The sequence below is a fragment of the Apteryx mantelli genome, chromosome 2 (assembly GCF_036417845.1).
Source record: "Apteryx mantelli isolate bAptMan1 chromosome 2, bAptMan1.hap1, whole genome shotgun sequence".
Classification (NCBI taxonomy): Eukaryota; Metazoa; Chordata; class Aves; order Apterygiformes; family Apterygidae; genus Apteryx; species Apteryx mantelli.
Window position 1 is genome coordinate 3,212,741 of NC_089979.1, and position 18,809 is coordinate 3,231,549.

The 18,809-nt window shown below is 45.2% G+C and overlaps 1 protein-coding gene across 4 annotated transcripts in view; it reads left to right on the plus strand.

Annotated features, from left to right (window-relative positions):
- The first annotated feature begins 1,241 nt into the window (after positions 1-1,241).
- Positions 1,242-18,809, plus strand: part of TSNARE1 (t-SNARE domain containing 1) — a 427,700-nt gene continuing 410,132 nt past the window's right edge. For all 4 annotated transcript variants that reach the window (XM_067292261.1, XM_067292263.1, XM_067292262.1 and 1 more), the window contains exon 1: positions 1,242-1,296. The gene's annotated coding sequence lies outside the window, so the exon portion shown is untranslated. The remainder of the gene's footprint in view (positions 1,297-18,809) is intronic.

Below are 18,809 nucleotides of genomic sequence, written 5' to 3' on the forward strand. Positions count from 1 at the left end.
GCATAGCATGTAATTGGCTTGGTATATTTGCACAGAGGTCACTGAAGGCTGGGACTGCTGCTCAGGGCAGATACAAATCATTGCTGGGATTTTATCTCTAGATTTTTCTGGCTGGGGAAATTGTGTCCATTTCTAATGATATTTTTTTTTCTTTATATGTAGCATAGAAATAATAAGCATTTGTTAATACTTTGAAAATTCTATTGTATTTAACCAAAGAGGATCAAAGCAGTACAATGGATATTGCATCATCATTATGTGATGTGTGAAGAAGGGCTTCCTCGTTGGCATTAACTGAACAGATGAGTGTTCATTGGGAGAAAGGCTTTTCACGGGAGCAGTCTGAATGGACACTGCAGTTTTCTGTGTAGTGGAATAAGCTAGGAAATGCTGCATACTTAATAGCTGTTGCAAGGCAGATAGATAGATACACTAAGGAGCCTACCATTTGTCTGGCTAAGGGTCATCTTGTATAATCCAGGTGCCCGAGGACAAAAATCCATGTCACCTTTAGCACAGCTCATGGTTGCATCTCAAAAGCTGCCTGGTGCTTGGTGGATGCAGGACCTGTTATTCGGGGATGCGGAGAGCTTCTTTGTCCCAGGGGAACTGGGTGCTCTTAGAGCCACAGTGGCGTTGTGTTTTTAGCAAGAGAATCATTAGGAGAAAAGCAAAAAATGGAAGTTCTTGCAAGGTTGGGTATGTGTACATGTATATAAGCACACGTGAGAAACAGCCTGCCAGGGAGAAATGCACAGATCTTGATTCAATGTGGCTCTTCACGTTCCCTCAAATTTAACATATACTGAAATGCTTAACTAGGTTGTGGCCAGAACGTTCCTCCCGTGGCAGGGTCAGAGTGCTAAAGAAAATAGGCCGGTTAAATAAATGATTCACCTTCCTCATCACAGATTCTAGTTTTTATTTTTCGCAAGTACCTTGCAACCAATTCACAACCCTCTGCTTTTGCATCTCTGGTAATTTGGAGGTCCTAAAACCTTTAACACTTTAGAGCTTCATGTCTTCTTTCTTTTTAAATTGAGGTGCTTCTCCCTTACTTAGCAACGATGTTTTGAGGAATCGACACTTGCTTTTGCACCCGTTCATACAACGCAGTTCAAAGAATGCAGATTCTTGCTGGGCACCAGAGCTCACAGCTTTGATGGTGCTTAAAAATGTCCTTAACAATGAAAGTGAAATAATTTTCATCCCAGTACTAATCTGCTATCTCGGTTTTCCTTCCAGATTGCAAGGAAGTGTTTTGTGACCAGGAGAAAAGGACTTTGGAACCAGCTGGTAAGAGTGTCCATGCAGGACTAGGTCGTCTTTGCGTGTGGAAGGATGGGTCTCAGGCAGATGCAAATATCATGTGTGTTTGCTCATGTGAAACAAGTTATTTCTGGCTTTCATTTATAGCAGATTCATTCTCTTTTTGACTGAATTGGCAAAAGGGGGAGCTGGTTTATGAAAGTTTTGGGTTCCATCCTCTCCAAAGCAAGGATCTCCTAGACAGTATTCTTCTAAACTCTCCCAAGCTAAAACCCTGCTAGGTAATATTGTTTCAAGTGTCTGTACTAAAATGATTGGAAATACTACTTATCTAATTCAATTAAAAAGCCACCTGTTTACCTATTCAAGCATAGCTGACGGTCTGGCTAGTTGTCTTTTTCACTCCTACGTGCTTGGTCTTTGTGCCAAACTAGACAGTACACAACCATCCTACAGAAAGCTAGCTGGTGAGCAGGGTTTGGCAATATGTTGCTTTTGCTTTTTTGCATGCTGATATGATGGCGAGGCCAGGGAGGGAGTCCCTGTGCGTCATGCCTCAGCTTGACTCATGAAGAGAGCAGCCTCTATCCTAGAGAGAGCTGTAGCCATGTTTTCCTGTTTTCCCCCCTGTTGTTGTTGACGTGCTGGTCATTTGATGGTTTGATATCTTCGGTCTCTAGAGCTACATACAAAACAAATGAAATATGGATAATGTCATGGTTTTGAAATGTGGGTGCTTAAAGATGCAAAGCAAAATTCCCTGAAATCACTGAGAACTTGGTTGTTCTGTGGGCTGGGGGCTTAACTTCACGTTTCTCCTCTTGGAAGCTCTTGCTGGAGTGAGTAAAGCCGTGTTGGTCCCCTGTGCCCTGTGAAGCGTGGTTTCGCACCACGCTGATGATGTGGGCATGCATCCTCTAGGCGCGCACCGGACTGGTCCTGGCAGCGAAGTGCGATAGCGCTCGAGTTATGTCCCGGAGGATTTGCCATCTGTTTCACCAGCAGATTTCACGAGGGGAAACTCTGTTCTCGGCCAAGAGAACAGAAGTAAAGCCTCATTGTTTTTTCCTGTAGCTGTTGTTTTGTTTCCATCCAGCTTTCCTCTGCTTTGAGGTGTCGGGAGCAGCTGCGGATTTACGTGACTCTTTCATGAGGTCCCTTGGGACAGTGATTTTGGATTGTCACCTGCAGGTCTCATTAAAAGGGAGCAGAGCTTTGTGTAATTATTTCTGCAGGCTCTGACGTTACCTGCTACGACTTCACGGCGCCAGTGCTGAAGCTGTGGGATGGGCCCCTGTTTTGATATGGATGAGGTTTCCCTGAAATATCAGTGGTCGTTGCCACTGGATCTTCTTTTAGCCATAGTGTGTAAAGAGCATTAGTGGTGTTACCACTCTCCTGAATAGTGACTTCATGCCATGTTTGGCGTTAGAGGATTAACATAAATTATCCTCGTACAAGGAGTTGGGTTGAAAGCTCCAGGACTTGGCTCTCAGTGCTAGCTAGTCATGCCTTAAAACAAATTTTGCTGAAGGCTTCTTTCTTGGTTTTATAGCTTTCTGTTTCCATCTCTTGCTTTGATGTGCAGTTTCTTCTGTGGCAGAAAGGAGGGATGGGTTGCATGGGAATATGGTCTCTGGGAGCTGTGTTAGAAAGCACTTTGCGGTTGCTGTAGTCAAGCAGGTTGTGGGGCAGATTTTTAGCAGCGAGGGGGAATTAACTGTTGTGGCATCTCTGCGTCTCTAACCCATCTTGATTTCGCTGGACCCAGAGTTGCAGACTTGATGTAGGAAGGTGCTGGATGGTGCTGGGTGGCGTGAATTTTGAAGGACACCAAACCTGATGAATGTAAAGGTCCCTTCAGGCTCTGAAAAATGTGCTGTTGGTGTCAGCTGGGGTCAAGCTATTTATCTCCCACCAGCTGCCACGACGGTCCCTGGCTGTGTTGGCAGTATGTTGGCCCTTGTTGATTTGTTGACCCGTTCAACTTTGTAACCGTTTCCGTGGTGTCTTTGCACTCTCGGACACTTCCTGGCTGCACTCTCCCCACTTCCTCTGTATGTACCATGGAAGTTGGGACAAGCTCTTGTGCATCTGCCCATCTTCCTGCTGTGTGATGCGGATAGGGAGAGCATGTGGGAACTCGAGGGATGTTGTTTGGGGAGGGTTACCCCAGCCACAGGTTGGGCATGGGACGCTCCCAAGGGCCTCACTGTTTGATAGCCATGGGGCTCTGCGGTGCTAGCCCGGGATGTCCATTCATCTGAGTGTAAAGCCATAGAAGGACGTCTCTTGGGACAAGGGGGCCAAATCTCTGCCTATTCATGTTTGCTGTTTTTCATCTTCTAATACACTTAAATTCCAGGCAACAGAGTTGTTTTTAGCTCCCCAGCCTGGATATTCGCTGAATGAGCTCTGATGAAGGTAGCTGAACCTGCAGCTTTGCTGCAAGATGAGTACCAGGCTTGAGTGCAGCGTACTCCGTGATCTGTGCCCTCTTCATCCACATGGCTGTTCATTAGCCCGGGAGCAGCTGGGGCTTGAAGAGGCCATTCTGTGCCGAAAAGCCAGCAGGCCCTCCCTGGGGACGTAGTTCACCTGGCCTGAGCCATGCCTCTTGCATCCAGGTGATGCTACAAAGAGGTTGACTGGGGCTAAGCCTGCACCTGGATTCATGTTCGGGTGCGAGGAGTATGGCTGGTGGGTGCAGGCGGAGTTGGGAAGGGGCTCAGATGCCTCTTCTTCTCCTTTGCTCACAGAGTGGGCATATTCTGAATGTGGGCCTGGCTTGCAGTGCATCATGCTGCGCTTTACCCACCCGACAAGCTCCAGCTTCAGCTTTCGACTTTTTCTTACGAGACTAAGCATTTTTCTTTTTCCTCATCTCTGACTGGTCATCAGTGCTTTCACGCAGAAGCATGTTAATTAGAAAACTTGTGTTTGTATTAGTGTATTAAAAATGCATATGTGCATACTCCCCCCTCCCCCCATATTTATATATATATAAATAAAAATATACCTTTGCTAAAGCAAACAGACGTGTAACATCCATATGTTATGGATAGTCCTTTATTGTGCCCTGTTCCTTGCTAGATCTTGTTGCATTTCCATCTTATCTCTGTCTTTCCGGTCTTTGGAAGTGTGACCATTAAACCGCATAATAGCTGTTTTTTATGGGATACTAGTTTTGTCTTTAGGGGAGCTAAGGACTGGAAACTGTTTGCCCCAGGACATGCGTGGGGGCTCAGAGCATGTGATGTGGGCTCCTTGGTGCACTCGAGTTGCTTCTGCTTCTCTCCCAGGGTGCCGTTTCATATCCTCATCCAACGTGCAGTTCCTGGCCCTGGGGTTGCTCTGTGGGATGCTGTTGGGAGCGTGGAAGGGGAAGAGCAGCCATCACGAAGCACCCTTGTTCATCTGTCCAGGCTGTTGGGATGCTTCAGTTTGGGTGTAGATTCTGGCCTGTTTTTGCCAGTGCGGTGGTCTCTGTGGTGGATCGCGTGGTTCATTGCTCTGCTGGTGGAGTTGGCCTCCCCTCCGCAGCATGCATGTCCTGCGTTGCTGCTTTTTCCCGGCGTCTTGACGTTTGAATTACTGCAAGCAGAGTAACTGGAGTTGTTCTGTAGCAAACTCCCCTGAAGTGACAACCATGGTCAAATGCATGTTGAGGCAGTGCATTAGGACTCCTGGTTTGCTGGGTTGTTGTCCTTGTCTCTTTAGCGCTGAAAGACCTGCCGCTCTGAGCTTCCTCGGTTGTATCCCTTTAGAAACGCCATCTCGAAGAGAACCTGGGATCCACACAAAATCCTGCGCTTTCCCCTAAGAGCTGGGAAGGTGTTCTCCCATACGAGCAATGTAATTTGGTTTCGGCAGCGCTTCTGAGCAGCGGTGAAAGATTTCTGCCCTCGGATGTGAGCGTTGCCGTCTGGCCTCGGGGGGAAAACCAGGAGCACTAGGGTTTGCTGAGGTATCTGCCTTGTGGCTTGGGGAAGACGGGAGATATTTGTAGCCCGTTCACAGAGGGCCCTGAGCTGGTGCCTCCTTCTTCCTGCCCCCACCTCCGTTTGGTTTAAGGGGGTCATTGCTATGGTGCAGGGCAATGGGCTGCACAGACATGGAGATGAGGTTTCAAGGAGCTCGGGAGTATCGCAGCGGGGTGAGAGGGGCACATTTTGGTAAAGGAACCCTCTCCACATGAAGGAGCTGTGATTTTTTTGAGACTGTGACTGCAAAAGTGGTGGTCTTGGCCCTTTCTAGTCTCTAACTAGTCCCTGGCACTTCTTCCATCTCTTGGTCTAACTTGACGAGACCAAAATCCAGGTGGGATCTCTCCACTGGCTGCCAGCATGAATTTAGCCTCATTTGGCTGGGTCGTGCTGTGCCCCGGGAGGGATGTGAGGAGGGAGAAGGGATGGTGCATCACAGGACCTGGTTAAATACTCTGGTATTTCACATGTTAGTGCTCAGTTGTACAGTCTTGAAGGACTCCAAAATATAGGAGAAAGAATAATTTTTATCTCTGTTTTTGTCCAGTTTCCCCATACTCTTTTGGCCATGCGTTTCTTGTGTCTTGGGAATTCTCCTCAGATAGGGAAAATTTGTGTTTTAAGAGAAGGAAAGATTTATCTTAGTTTTGAGATGCAGGGGAATACAAGGAAATAGAATTATAGTTATTGCAGTAGTTATTGCTAAGGACATCGCTCGAGTGTTTGTCTTCCTTAAAAATGAGCTTAATCTCCACTATGCGTAAAGGGATTGATGTGAGCTTTCCTGTGCTGGAGGGGTGTTTGGAGCGAGCACCAGCACCTGAAAATGCATGAACTATGGAAAATCCGATGTTGCTCCTTCTCCTACCCTCCTGTTGCATCATAAATCTGCTCCTGGTTGCCGTCACCTATCTCATAGCCTGTCAGGTATCTATTTTGCAGCTTGGGAGGGATGGAGGAGGGATGAGACTATCTTTGCCCTCGCTCTGTCATCTGGCAACCGGTGTCAGACCAGGATGCTCTGACTGCATTGAGGATTTAGCTTTATTTGTGCGGGACTTTTTTTTGACTTTTTGGCAGTTCTGGTTGGAACCTCAAGTTCTGAGGGCGCATCAGCCTATTTCGATTTAGCCATATCCCTGGGCTTACAGCTTTTCTCTTTCCCCTGTGGTTTTTTGGATTTTTTGTGTGCTTTAAAACACCTACTTTATACAAGGGCAGGTTTCTTTGCTAGTTTAGGATGGGATCCAGCATTCCTACAGCTGGCACATTGAGAGTTACGTGAGGGTTTCCGCAAGAGAGGCAAATCCAGATTTTTTTTTTTCTTTTAAGTGTCGAGGAAGGAACAATGTGAGTTAAGTTCTGCTTTCAATGGTCCGAAAGGCCAAAAATATTTCTCTCTTAGCTGAATGGGGTGGCAGCTCTCCAAATTGCTTGCCTGTAGAAATCAAGGTTATTTTACAGAGCCTTAGTGGGGATCTTCCCTCTCTATCTGTATGCGAGACTGGAGATACCATGGTGGGGGGTGTTGTAAAGTGGACACCCAGAGGGTTGTGATTGCAAGGTTGAAGAACTGAGTGTTGTTTCAGAAGAGGATTTTATTGGCAGCGACAGAGCAGAGAGAAGGGAGTCAGAAAGTGATTGCTGCCCCTGGAACTGCACAGGAGAAAGGTCCCCAAACCCCTAAACTGATCCAGCACTGAACAGGAGGAAGGCAAACCTATGGTGCTATCGGAATCTTGTCATACTAATTTTAAAGGAAAGGAGTTACTCTCTTCTAAAATGATATTTTTTTTCTATGAAATTTGAAATGTTGTTAAAACTTGGTGAGATCAATGGTGGTCTCCTGACCCCGCTCCCCTTCCCCACTCTCGTCTTTCAGCCTGGTGCAGCCTACAGTGGAGAATGTGGGCTCCAAAAATCAAGCAAGGCAAAGATAGTGAAAAGGAGAAGCAATGACATGGCACCCGTCACTGAGAGAGGTAGTTTTTTTTTTTTGCTTTTGAACATGATTCGAACCAGTGATTGCTGTTTTAGGGCAGTTCTGCAGGTTCACTCATGTCATCATTCCTTGTCTCCTTGAGTGCATAATTGCTTGAGATGTTCTGCTCAGGCTTAAGCCGGCCAGCTGGAAAGGATATCTTCTCGAAAATTTTAAGCAAGACCCATGAAGTATGTTGCGAGTTAGGAAGAAATTTGCTCAATCCATATTGAGACGGCAGATGGGAAGCAGAATAGGGAATAGCCTGCAAATAGAGAGCTGAAGAGGCTCAACTTCAAAACTGGTGTGTGTGAATATCGTTCTGAAGTCCTTGGTGGGATCAAAGCGTCTTTGCCGACTGCAGAATATTGTCTGTGCCCACAAGCGTTGCCTCTTCTCAGCAAGGTGGGGTTGCTCAGTGAGCAGTTACAATTTGGGGGGAAAATATCTGGAAGTGATTAAGAAGTAATTTAAAATATCTGTGCTTTCCAGTTAAGCTTTTGCCTGTGGCATTCAACAGTCTGTTATTTCCCCATCATTTATAACAAGCTGATTGTCACGCTGTAGGCATTTCTGTGATAAAAACAACCTCATGTATCGACCAAAGCTAAGCAACCTAAGGCGAATGGAACACGCTCTCCAAACAACAACCTGCGGCTGTGGATGTTGATTGCTCTAGGGACCAGCAAATTTGTCATATTGGTGTATTTTTAAATAACTGAGTACCCTCATGGTGCCAGCTAGGGAAAGGGTATTATTTCCATTCTTTCTCTGCCTCTTAAAATAGACCAGGAAAACATATATGATGTGTTTTGTATTTTAATTATGCTAGAGTAATAATGACAAAGAAAAGGCAAGCAGTCGGGGCAGACTGTGAAATTGAGGGGATATAGATGCGTTCACACATCTCTGGGACTGAAGAAAGCCCGCTTGACCTGTCATAGGACAGCCAAGGTTGCAGCTCCAAAAGCACTTGCTGTATGTTGCACCCATATAATTATATGTTTTTACTAAGGATAACACATACCTGACACTGCAAAGTGCTGACTGTCTTGAGCTTGTCTAAGGAGCTTGAAGAAACTCAAAAACGCTTTGGATTGGGTCTGGAAGTGACTTTCCTCAATAGTTGCTTTCATTAGAGGGTTCTTGAGGTGACTTTTGAGTCAGATTTCTTCACAGCCCTCTTGACCTTCTCTAGGTGTTGCGAGTGCTCTTACAGACCCGCTGTTAACTGTCTCAGGCGGGTAACTGGAAAATGTTAGGCTTAATTATCAAACTAAAAGGAGATGAGTGCAAGGAGCAAACAATGAATGTGTTTATTTTTATTCGGTTTGCTCTTTCAATTAAATGCTATCTGTTTTGCTGGAAAGAGTGATTTTATAGTCAAGTAGATCGCGTTGGTGAGGTTGGACTTTGCTAGACATGTGGGGTGACCTGTGTAAAGCAGTTTGTAGGACTGGGCTTGTGAGAGTTGTCCCTAGTTACTGCTGCCTTCAATCCAGAGAGGCCTCTGCACTTCAGCTCCGCAGGAGTCCTTGGATTTGCCCTCCCGAAATCTCTTCTGTTGAGAAAAGCTGGCTGAACGCGACAGGCAAATTCATTGCTGGGAAATTCTTGGAGAAGAAGGGAAGCAACGGAGGAGGAACTTTTGGCATTTGAGTGCCATCCCTGTGCTCTCCGCTTCCTCCAGGCTGTCACAGCACGGTGTATCCGACGGCTGTTTTGGGGCACTGGCGTTGCTGTAGACTGTTAATGCCACTGGCTTGGCATCTCTTTTCAGATATCATCCCAAAGCTCTTCTGTCTATCTTCTCTCTCTTCTCTCCTGTCTGCATCCCTAAATAATATTTGAGGGAAGAACAGACTCTGAGGGTTTTCTGATGGTTGGTATGTAAGATGCTGTGTAAAGTAAGGCTCTCTTGGGCTGTGTTGCTCACCACTTGGAGGCAGCCACAGGTTCGTTCATTGGCTCCCAGCCCACAAGCACCTTCTGGCACTTCTCTGTCCTTTGGCTGGTTTCTCTGGCTCTTTTTTCTAATTAATGAAATCTGAGGACTGTTACGCTGAAACACCATCCTCCTCGAAGAGATTTTCCCCTCCCTGGCCCTTAGTTCTTCTTTGGACTTGTGCTTTCTCCTTAGGACTGGAGGACAGAGGTGAAATCCAGTTGAATGAAGAAACTGAGTGCTGGAAAGCTCTGCCAGCCTTGAAAACCTGATTTTGGACAACATTGGTTCCCAAATGCTTCTGCTGGTGGCTCAACTCCTGCTCCTGAGCCATGCTCCTGTGATGGATATCCATTGGTCTCTGCTGGACTCGGGAACCGACGCAGCGAGGATTTTAGGAAGAAGGTGGTCAAAACGCTGTTACTTGGCTGGTCTTGCCTGGACGTACTCTTCAGAGGAGGGTGGCCTTTGAGTGGCCTAGTTGGCATAATTTCTTTTTCCTTTCGCAACCACCTTCACACCTAACCTCTTTGATAAAGAGCTCGAATTTGTCTTCAAAGCTCTGTATTTTCCATAAGCAGTGTATGCTCTGCAGCTGTTATAGGGAAGCCATAATTAAGGGCAAACTGCCGGAGTTTACTGTCTAAATTAACAGGTAATTGCATACGGTGAAAGAGGAAGGGGGCCTGGTGTGGGGAGGGGGGAAGTCTGTAGGCTGCTGCGTTATTTACAAAATAACCTCATCATTTTATTTTGCGATCTAATTATAAAAGAACAAGGGGAGGAAAAAAATTCGGCAGTAATCGGAGTAGCTGACTCATGAAATTGAGAGGATAAACAGTTCTCTCCCTTTAAAGGAAAAAGGAAAAAAAAAACATGTATTTTGAAATTGCTTTGAGAGTTAATATTTACAGGATGGAAAACTGACAGAACTTCTTTTGTGTCATAACAAATCTTGATGCTGAAAAGCTTTCTAACTCTGCCATGCAGTTAAATCAGATTTGGCAATGGCGTAGTAGGGTTTGTTAAGTATCTAATAGTTAGCCAAGGAGAAGTGCGTTGGGAGAGACCCATGCTATGAACCTGTCTGTAGTTTTCCCATGTTTGCAAGAGTAGCATGTCCCTTTAATGAGCATAAAACAAACAAAATCCCCACTTTCTGAAATGTCGTGACCTGTGAAAACTAACCTTGCTGTTTTCTGTCTTTTATGATTAAGTTCTTCTGCGGCTCTTTCCATGTTCTTGCTGCTGTTGTTCTGAAGAAATATTGAGCTTTGGTATAAAATACAACCCAACCCTGTGTTTGTCTGCTGACTGAAAGTAATTGCACATTTATTTTAATATATAAAATATATATGTCCAGTAGAGCTTTAGATAACATAATAGCTTTATTGGGTGCACCTACTGTCCCCTTCCCAGTTAGAAGTAAAAAAAATCGTGGGGCTGCTTTTTTCCCGACTCTCTTCTTACACTTCATGCAAGAGATCCGCTAAGTGCACGCAGTTGTGTGAGCTTTTCAATCCCACTGCTCATTTGGGGACCTGGGAGGATATGTCACCTATGGAAAGAACAGCAGTGAGCGTGTGAGAGAGAAGGAGAGGTAGGAGAGTGTCTCTGAGATTTTAGAAAAGCATATCAACTCTCTTATTTCTCAATTGACAAGGGTTTGGAGCTATCATGGATCCTCTTGCTGATAGTGGATTTCTAAACCTGTTTTCAAAGTCTTGTGTCTTCCATATGTTATCAGCCAGCATCTTGGATACCTTGTGATTGGGGTTATGATCAAGACAGAGCTGTTTGAGGCACTGGAAAGTTACATCTTCATGGTCATGTATACCAGGGTAGATCTTCATGCTCCCCTTGTTGGACTGGCCCAACTCATGAGGAATGACGGGGCTGTAAATAGCTTGTTAGTTCAACAGGCGCCTGTTCATCCACCTGTGCTTAAACGTGTCCTCTCTACTGCCGAGCTGAAGCATCCCTACTGCAGCATTGGAACAGTCTCATGTTGAAAAGAAGTCCTAGCCTGCTTGTGCTTTTTCATTTTTCTGATGGACGTATCTCCATTACTTGTTGACTGCAGGGAACCCTTCTAGCTCTTAGCCTGGGAGAGAGCTGCTTGCCTGACATGTAAACGTAGCCCTTACATTAGCGATTCTCCAAGTGTAGTCTGATGATGCGTATTAAAAAACACGCAGAAATTTAATCAGTTTTTAAATGCCGTAGTTCATTGCCAGCCCTGCACTCAGTGTGAGGGGAAGCAGCTCTTGGCAGCTGTGGATCAGGGCAGCTGTTCTGCCTGGATGTCTATGGCGAAGTGCTATTTTATTAACTTCTTTTCTTTCGGATAGCAGCAGCACGTGCTCTGCGGGTTTAATTTTGCTCAGCCTCTCTGGGATGCAGAAGAGCCTTGGTGTAGCTTGGCTCTGTGTCTGAGGTGTTTTATCTTCTCCAGCTGAGGAAGAAAGAGCGGAGCGAGGTGGTGGAAGGTGCTAAGGGAGATATTGTGAGGCAGGCGTGCAGCTGAAGCAGTAATCTGCAGTTACACACCTGGACAAACACTAATTGCTTGCACGGGTGAGGACTGTCCACCCCTTACACTTCCCTTCAGTGACTGGCACAGGGCACAGTGGTGTTTTGTTGTCTCCTTTGCTTTCTGCTCGTGCATCACAACTTGCCCACTTCTGCATTACGGTTGGAGACAACATCAATTCATATATAGGAGGAAAGAACCCAACCCCTAAGGCAGGTCAAAGGCTCTAAAGCAGTGGATTTTTCTCTTTCTAAACTAATTGCTAGTTTGCAGACCTATGACCGTTGTCCAGTCTTCCCTGTGTGCTCAGTGGAGACCTCTGAACTTTTTTTTTCCTTTCTCCCCAAAGCAATCCATTGCCCTCCAGGGTGACTGGGAATTAGAAGCCGGAAACCACAACCTTAAGTTTCAGTGCTCAAAAGCTGGAAAAATGCCACTGGTTTTGGACTGGCGAGGTTATGTGTAAGCGTGCTTTGGTGTTTCCGCAGCTGGTCACACTGTTGGTAGTTTGTGCTACCGATACCGATAGGCAGCCGATACCTTTGGTGTTTTCTCCTACTGGTGCTCCCTTTGAGGACTTTGTGTAGGACGCAGCTCTTTGGGTAAGCTAAGGACTTGCTGTTACAGCTGTGTCTGCTGTGTACCCTTAGAAATTGGTGGGGAATGGTGTTGATAGAGCAGAATGTAAAGGACCTTTTGAAATATTCGAATTTTTTGCATGGCTGGTCTCTGAAATGTCATACAGAACCTAAACAGTAGAAGTGGACTGGCACCATAGCCAAACTTTTTGGTTTTTCTTCTTATTAAAAACAAACAAACAAAAAAACTTGATCTTACACCAGGCCAGTGGAGCCATTGAACTAAAATGTGTTCCCTGGCCAGGAATTCACCTTGCTTTTACACAACAGTGGTAGGGTTGAGTTGCCAGGCTGAATGACCATGATGCAGATGAGAGATGTAGAAGATTGCCTTTTCCCCTATCCTGTGACTGCAGCCCTTCTCTCACCCCTGGGCTGCAAAACCTTTTGGTGGTGCTCGTTAGCTTAAAAAATTCCTGTTGCTTTCTGGTAATAGTTGATCGGTGCCTGAGAATCTGTCTTCACCTTCCCCCCTGGTAGTTTATTGTGGGTTTGGAGCTTGCAGGTTGAGGTGGTACCGTGTCCAAGCGCTTGGCAATGGTTTGCCGCTAGAAGTGTTGTATGTAATCGCTCCTGGAGCTGTCTGACTCTTGTATGCTGACAGGTCTGCTTGCTTTGGCTACCAGCATTTGTCTCTTCTGCGGACTGTTAAAGTCAGTGTAGTGGAAGTGTTAATCCTGATTGCAGTCACAAGGCAAAGAACAATCTGCTGGTAAAAAGCACATGCAGCAGCTAGCTCGTGAATCTTTGTTCGGTTCTGAAGATCAAATCTGTACATGATGCTGTTCATGTTTGCTCATTTTATGCAATGAAGTCCTATCTACCAGGCTGTGGAAAGCCGGTTTTTATTGCCTCCTCCATCTACAGAACTTGCACAAGACAACTCCAGAGGATCCTCCTGTTTCTTCATCCATGGAACAGAGCTCCCATTAGAAACAAGGGTTTTCTTTGACTGTCATACATGGTGTGTAGGAAGAACAGCCTGATTTCCTCCCACACCTCCCATCTGAGCTAAGTAACCCCTTTTGCTTGGACTTACCAAAGGAGATAGACCCCTGCCCCGAGATCTCTCTCAAAACTGCGCAAGTTTGCAGTATATGGAGATATCACTTATTGAAGGCAAGTTATAGCAGGATCTAGGCAAGACTGATCCACAGCCCCAATTCAGCAAAGTTTTGAGTCTCCTTGACCCCCTGCATGTGCTGTTGCTCCTGCTCGTAAGGGCGTTCCCTGCTGAATTAGAGCTTTGTGTTCCTGAAAGGTTTCCTGGGCCCCTTGAAAGCCCCTTTTGTCCTTCCCTGTCATCTTCCATCATGTGGTACCTTAAGCTATTTCTGTTTGGTGGCTTTTGTGAGAGCTGGACTCTCCTTTGTTCTTCTTTCAAGTCCAATTCACGCAGGGAAGGCTGAGCTGGAGGTGAGGTTGCTGCCAATTTCTGAAGTTTGTCCTTTGTGTCCAGGGCACATTTGTAAACGGTGACGTTTTGTTGGCTCCACGTTCCTTGGAGAGCAGGAGAGCTGTCCTGCCTGCAAGATTGCCTGTGCAAACTCAGCAAAATCTTGCCAGACCCATGCTGGCCTCGTTCACCTGTTGAGAGCAATTTGGGAATTGGCATGGGGGCTGCAGGGCGGCACTTTGCCAGAGAAGTGAAGTCTTGAATGCAAGGGCAGTGGTGGCAGAGATCCTTACCTGAGTGTGGAGAGTAAATTAGGCAAAAAAAACCCCATCCAGTTCCTTGCAGTTCTCTAGCGTGGTTGTTTTATTAATGCTCCCAGTGGGGCTGAAAAAAATGTCTTTTTTTTATTTCTCTGATGGTCCCTTTTGGTTAGATCTGCCACGAGAAAGGAAGCAGGGGCAAAGAGGGTGGGCTGACCTGAAGTATCTTCTATGAGGGCAAATGTTTGGAGCGGAAAATTATTCCATCTCCCGTGTTTTATGGATGGGTAGGCTGAAATGTGAAAGGGTCAATGGACGCTGCGTGCTCCTGAGCCAGCAGAGAACTCGGAATAATACGCTAGGTTTTGCCTTTGTGTGCACGGGCAGGTATTTTGAAATTAAAATCTTCCAACCCCGGGACCCGCAAGCATCGCTCCAGTTGGGTGATGCTCCGAGTCCGGTTGTGGATTGTATCACAGCGAAGGACCCAACCCATAAAACCGTCCCGGTTGCCCTGGATGGAGCCTGAGTGCTGAGTGCCTGAGTGAGGGAGTTTTTATGTGTGAACAAACCTATGCAAGTCTCTGTGTTGGGACAGCTGGAAGGAAAAGTAGATGTAAAGCTTATAATAAAAAATCTTTTAAACAAGGAGCCTATCCTCTGCTCACCCCAATTTCTCAGGTATGTCAAGCTTGAAAGCTAAAAATCTCTCTGACTGCAGAGTGGACATGACACAGCAAATACATTTTTGAAAAATAAAGAACAATCAGGGTGTTATCGAAGGGGAATATACTACCTTTGATACATTACTAAAGGAAATCCTGCTATTCCCTTTCTTTTTTCTTTTCAGCACAAGCTATAGAATTTACTGCACTGTTAATGTACTGAAAGAAAACTGCAATAATTTAAAGTCTCTGTAGCCAACTGCACTAGTACTACAGAAATGCTCATATTTATGAGAGTGGTCAAACATCCAATGGTGTCCACAGATGTATGGCAGTGTTTGCAGTGGGCCAAAGCACTGCATGATTTATCGCAGAGTACTACATAGAAAGCTATAATGTGCATTGTAATTAGTGTAATGTACCCTGTAATAGCTGTGAAATAAATTCTGCACTGAAACTTGCAGCCCCAAAACACAGGATCTGATATGGATTCCACTGAAATAGAGGGAAGAAATCATCTAACATCTCCACAGCCGTGAAGTCTATAGTAGACTGTATGTAAGCAATGTGTCTATGAATTAGCTCAGTGTTGTTCTGGCTCCTGTGGTCATCTTTTATTTTTGAAGACGAGAATGTCATGTGCCGATTCTGTGCCGTAGTGGAGGGCGTTGCATCGGACTGTGGGTGCCTAACACACAGGTTTCACGTGTGGAAACGAAAGGACAAAGCAACTCAATGGTTTTCCCTCCTGTCTTTGGTCCTGAAGCAAGCAAATAATACAACTAGGAAAAAAAGAAAAGAAAAGAAGGAAGAGAAGAGTCACTGAGCAGTCCTTTAGCCTACCGGTGTGCAGGTAATGGAAGGGAGCAGTCACCACAGACTCCTATCTTCTGGTTTCCCAGGCATCTCAGTGGGAGAGGAGTTTGGGGGCAAAATGTCTGTAACTGCCCTGTTGGGTCTTCCTTTCCTTCCATCAAGCAGGGCTCTTAGCTTTTCTCTGCCCCACGGGCTCATTCTTTCTCTACCAACTCTTTTTATGAGAAATACCGGTAGCTCTGATAGCGTCTACATAAGGGAAGGTGGGAACGGGAAACGCTTAGTGATTAATTTAGTTGACTAACACTGCATCTTCACTTGCACCCTCTTGGTGTAGCTCTTCTTATCATTTGGTAATTTTAGAGAGGGACGAGTGAAAAGCACCGTTTCAAGCTCTGTGGGCGTCGTCTTATTCCTCGTCTTGGTTGCAGCTTCTGTACTGAAAAACATCCGTTTTGGACGGGAGTGGATCACCAGGTAGACTTGCAGAATGTATTCTGAGGCATTGCTGAATGACATGGCCAAAGGTTGGCATCTTTGTTTTTTCAAACAGAATCCTTTAGGACTGCCAAATACTTAATGTTCCCAGTTTATGGATGAGGAATCTGTCTCCCAAATTGCTTTCACTGTGGAGGTGTGTCAGGAAGGACTAAGCTCAGACCTTTGGGCTTTGCTTCCCTGCAGAAGTGCCCTCTGAGTGCTCTGGGAAATTTCCTAGTTCTTGGGGAATGGGCTTATGGGCTTTTCCAGGACAAAATTTCATTTTTTAGGCTAGTGCTTTCCTTTTACTCTCTCTTTTTTGTCTTGTCTCACTTTCTAGCTTCTCCATAGATCATGAGTATTTGACTGGGGGTGGAAGAGTCAAACCAAACCAAATTTATTTTGTCTGTCAAAACTCCTCTTTGTAATATTCTTCTTTATGTAAAAGATGACACTAAATAAATCTCCAAGTTACCTTAGCTGTTCTGCTTACAGTGACTTTTGCTCAGTGATCATTATTTTTCATTTAGTTGCATTTTATTTTTTTAATGTGTTTTAGAATATATCTTCATAAAGCAATATTTATGCAGGAGGAGATCCTCCTTTCATTTGAGGATTTCAGTGCACATGTGAATTCACATGGCCTTTCTCTAACCTTTTGTAGTCATGTAGTACTGCTTTTATTGCTAGGGGTACTAGGGGAAGGAATTGAGAAATAGTCAAGAATGAGGAACGAGCATCCTAACTCTCTCAAGACAGCACTCATTTTCGTTTTGCAAAATGGGAGGTGGCTTCTATGTTCTTTTCAAAGCAATACCTTTGTGAATGCTTCCAAATATCCTTTACTTTGGGTTCAGATTCTGTAACTGGTCTTTCCTTCTGCTGTTTGTTTGCCTTTTCAGGTTCTCCGTCATCTTTGTGATGGACTGAGAAAGTGAGTGGATGGTTGTAAGTGAAGTGAACTGTAACACAAATTCTTCCAACTGCTATTCCACTGATGTAATTCTTTTTTCCCTGCATTCTGAAATTCTAGTACAAGTCCTTCTATATTATCATGTTTAAGGGACTCTTTAAGAGCCTTTGCATTTGTAGGATTTCTGATTCAGGCAAAGAAAGTATGGATATGCCTGACACTTTGATCTGAACAGTGAGCTACTGTCTTTTAATACTTCCTTTTTAAACTATTATTATTATTATTATTATTATTGTCAAGACCTTGCAGGACTTTCTCGTTTTCCCTTGTTTAATCTTAACCCCATAATTTGGGGTACAGTTCTGTAAAGACTGGAGGAAGTGGGTTTTTTGAGAGACTGTTGGGAGAGCTGACTAATGGCAAAGACTGAATAGAAGGACTCGGAGCAAAGGTGGACCCATGGGGCAAGAGAACACAGGGGCCAGTGATTTAATTCCACTTGGTTTCCTGGAAGGTCATTTTGTGGACAAAGGACTGAACCAGTAAATGTTAAGCCTGAACTCAGTGAAGGACCTAAATACGAATCTGGATGTGAGCCAGCAGTGTCCTTGTGCCAGAGAAGGTCAACCGTATCTTATGTTAATAAAAGTGTAGCCAGTAGGTCCTGGGAAGTAATCATCTCCCTCTCCTTGACACTTGTGAGACTGCATTTGGACACACTGTCCAGTTTTGGGCTGCCCAGTACAAGAAATAAACTGGTATAGTAGAATGAGTCCAGTGGAGATCACCAAGGTGTTCAGGGGGCTGGAGCCTGGGACATGCGAGGAGAGGCAGTGAGAACTGAGTTTATTCAGCTTGCAGAGGAGACGGCGTAGGGGAACCCTTGTTGTTGTCTGTAGCTACCTAGTGGGACAGTGTAGAGGAGTTGGAGCCAGACTCCTCTCAGAGGTGGACAGTGAGAGGAGGAGAGGCAACGGGCACAAGCTGGAACATGGGAAATTCCAATTTATAAGGAAAAATTTTTCACCATGGTGGTGAAGACTGGAACAGGGTCCCAAAGAGGCTCTGAGATTTCCATCCTTGTAGGTGCTCAAAACTTTACTGGACAAGACCCTGAGCAACCTATTCCACTTGGACCTACTTTGAGGAGGAGGTCAGATTAGAGATCTTCAGAAGTCCTTTCCAGCCTAAATTATTGTGTGATTCCACGTTTGTCTTATGGTAGGCATGATTTTCAGGGTGTTCTTGCACCTGAATCTTCACATATTTTTCCCAGTAGGAAAATGCTGGTTTCCAGAACTCCTCTGATGGTAACTGTGAAAATTTTCCTTCTTTCCATTCTTCCCTTAAGCTATTGAACAGACTTATTTCTTGAACAGCTATTCACAGACTGGGAGTTTCAGTTGTCTAAGTAGGATTGCAAGCTGGGTGAAACAGCCGTTGTCAGAATGATGAGATAGCAGTCAGAAAGTGGGTTATGGATGCGAAAGAGAGGTCTTCTGTAGAGAGGTTTGGGAAGTGCTGATGTGCAATACCAGTCATGTGCTTGCTAGTCTACAATATGCACAATTCCCCCTGCCCCAAGACCCTTGCAATCAAACGATGCTAGCAGTGGGGCAGACTTCAGGTGTGTCCCGTTGAGCTTTTCTCTGAGTGCTGGCTGCGTTTGAATTTCTAGGTCTAAAAAACCTCTTCTGGTGGGATTCATTTTTTTTCCCCCCCAACACGAAGGGTGATACCAGTTTCTGTACAGTGGCAAGCAAAAATCTTAAGAGATACCAGCCTTTCAAGATGTCTCAGCTATCATGAAATTGAACTGATCTCCTAAAGGTGTTACAACTCAGTTCCGGAATCGGAAACTGCAAGATTTTCACAGGATTTTTCCATTCTCCTGCATAACTGATTACTGCTGCTATAACCAAAGGGG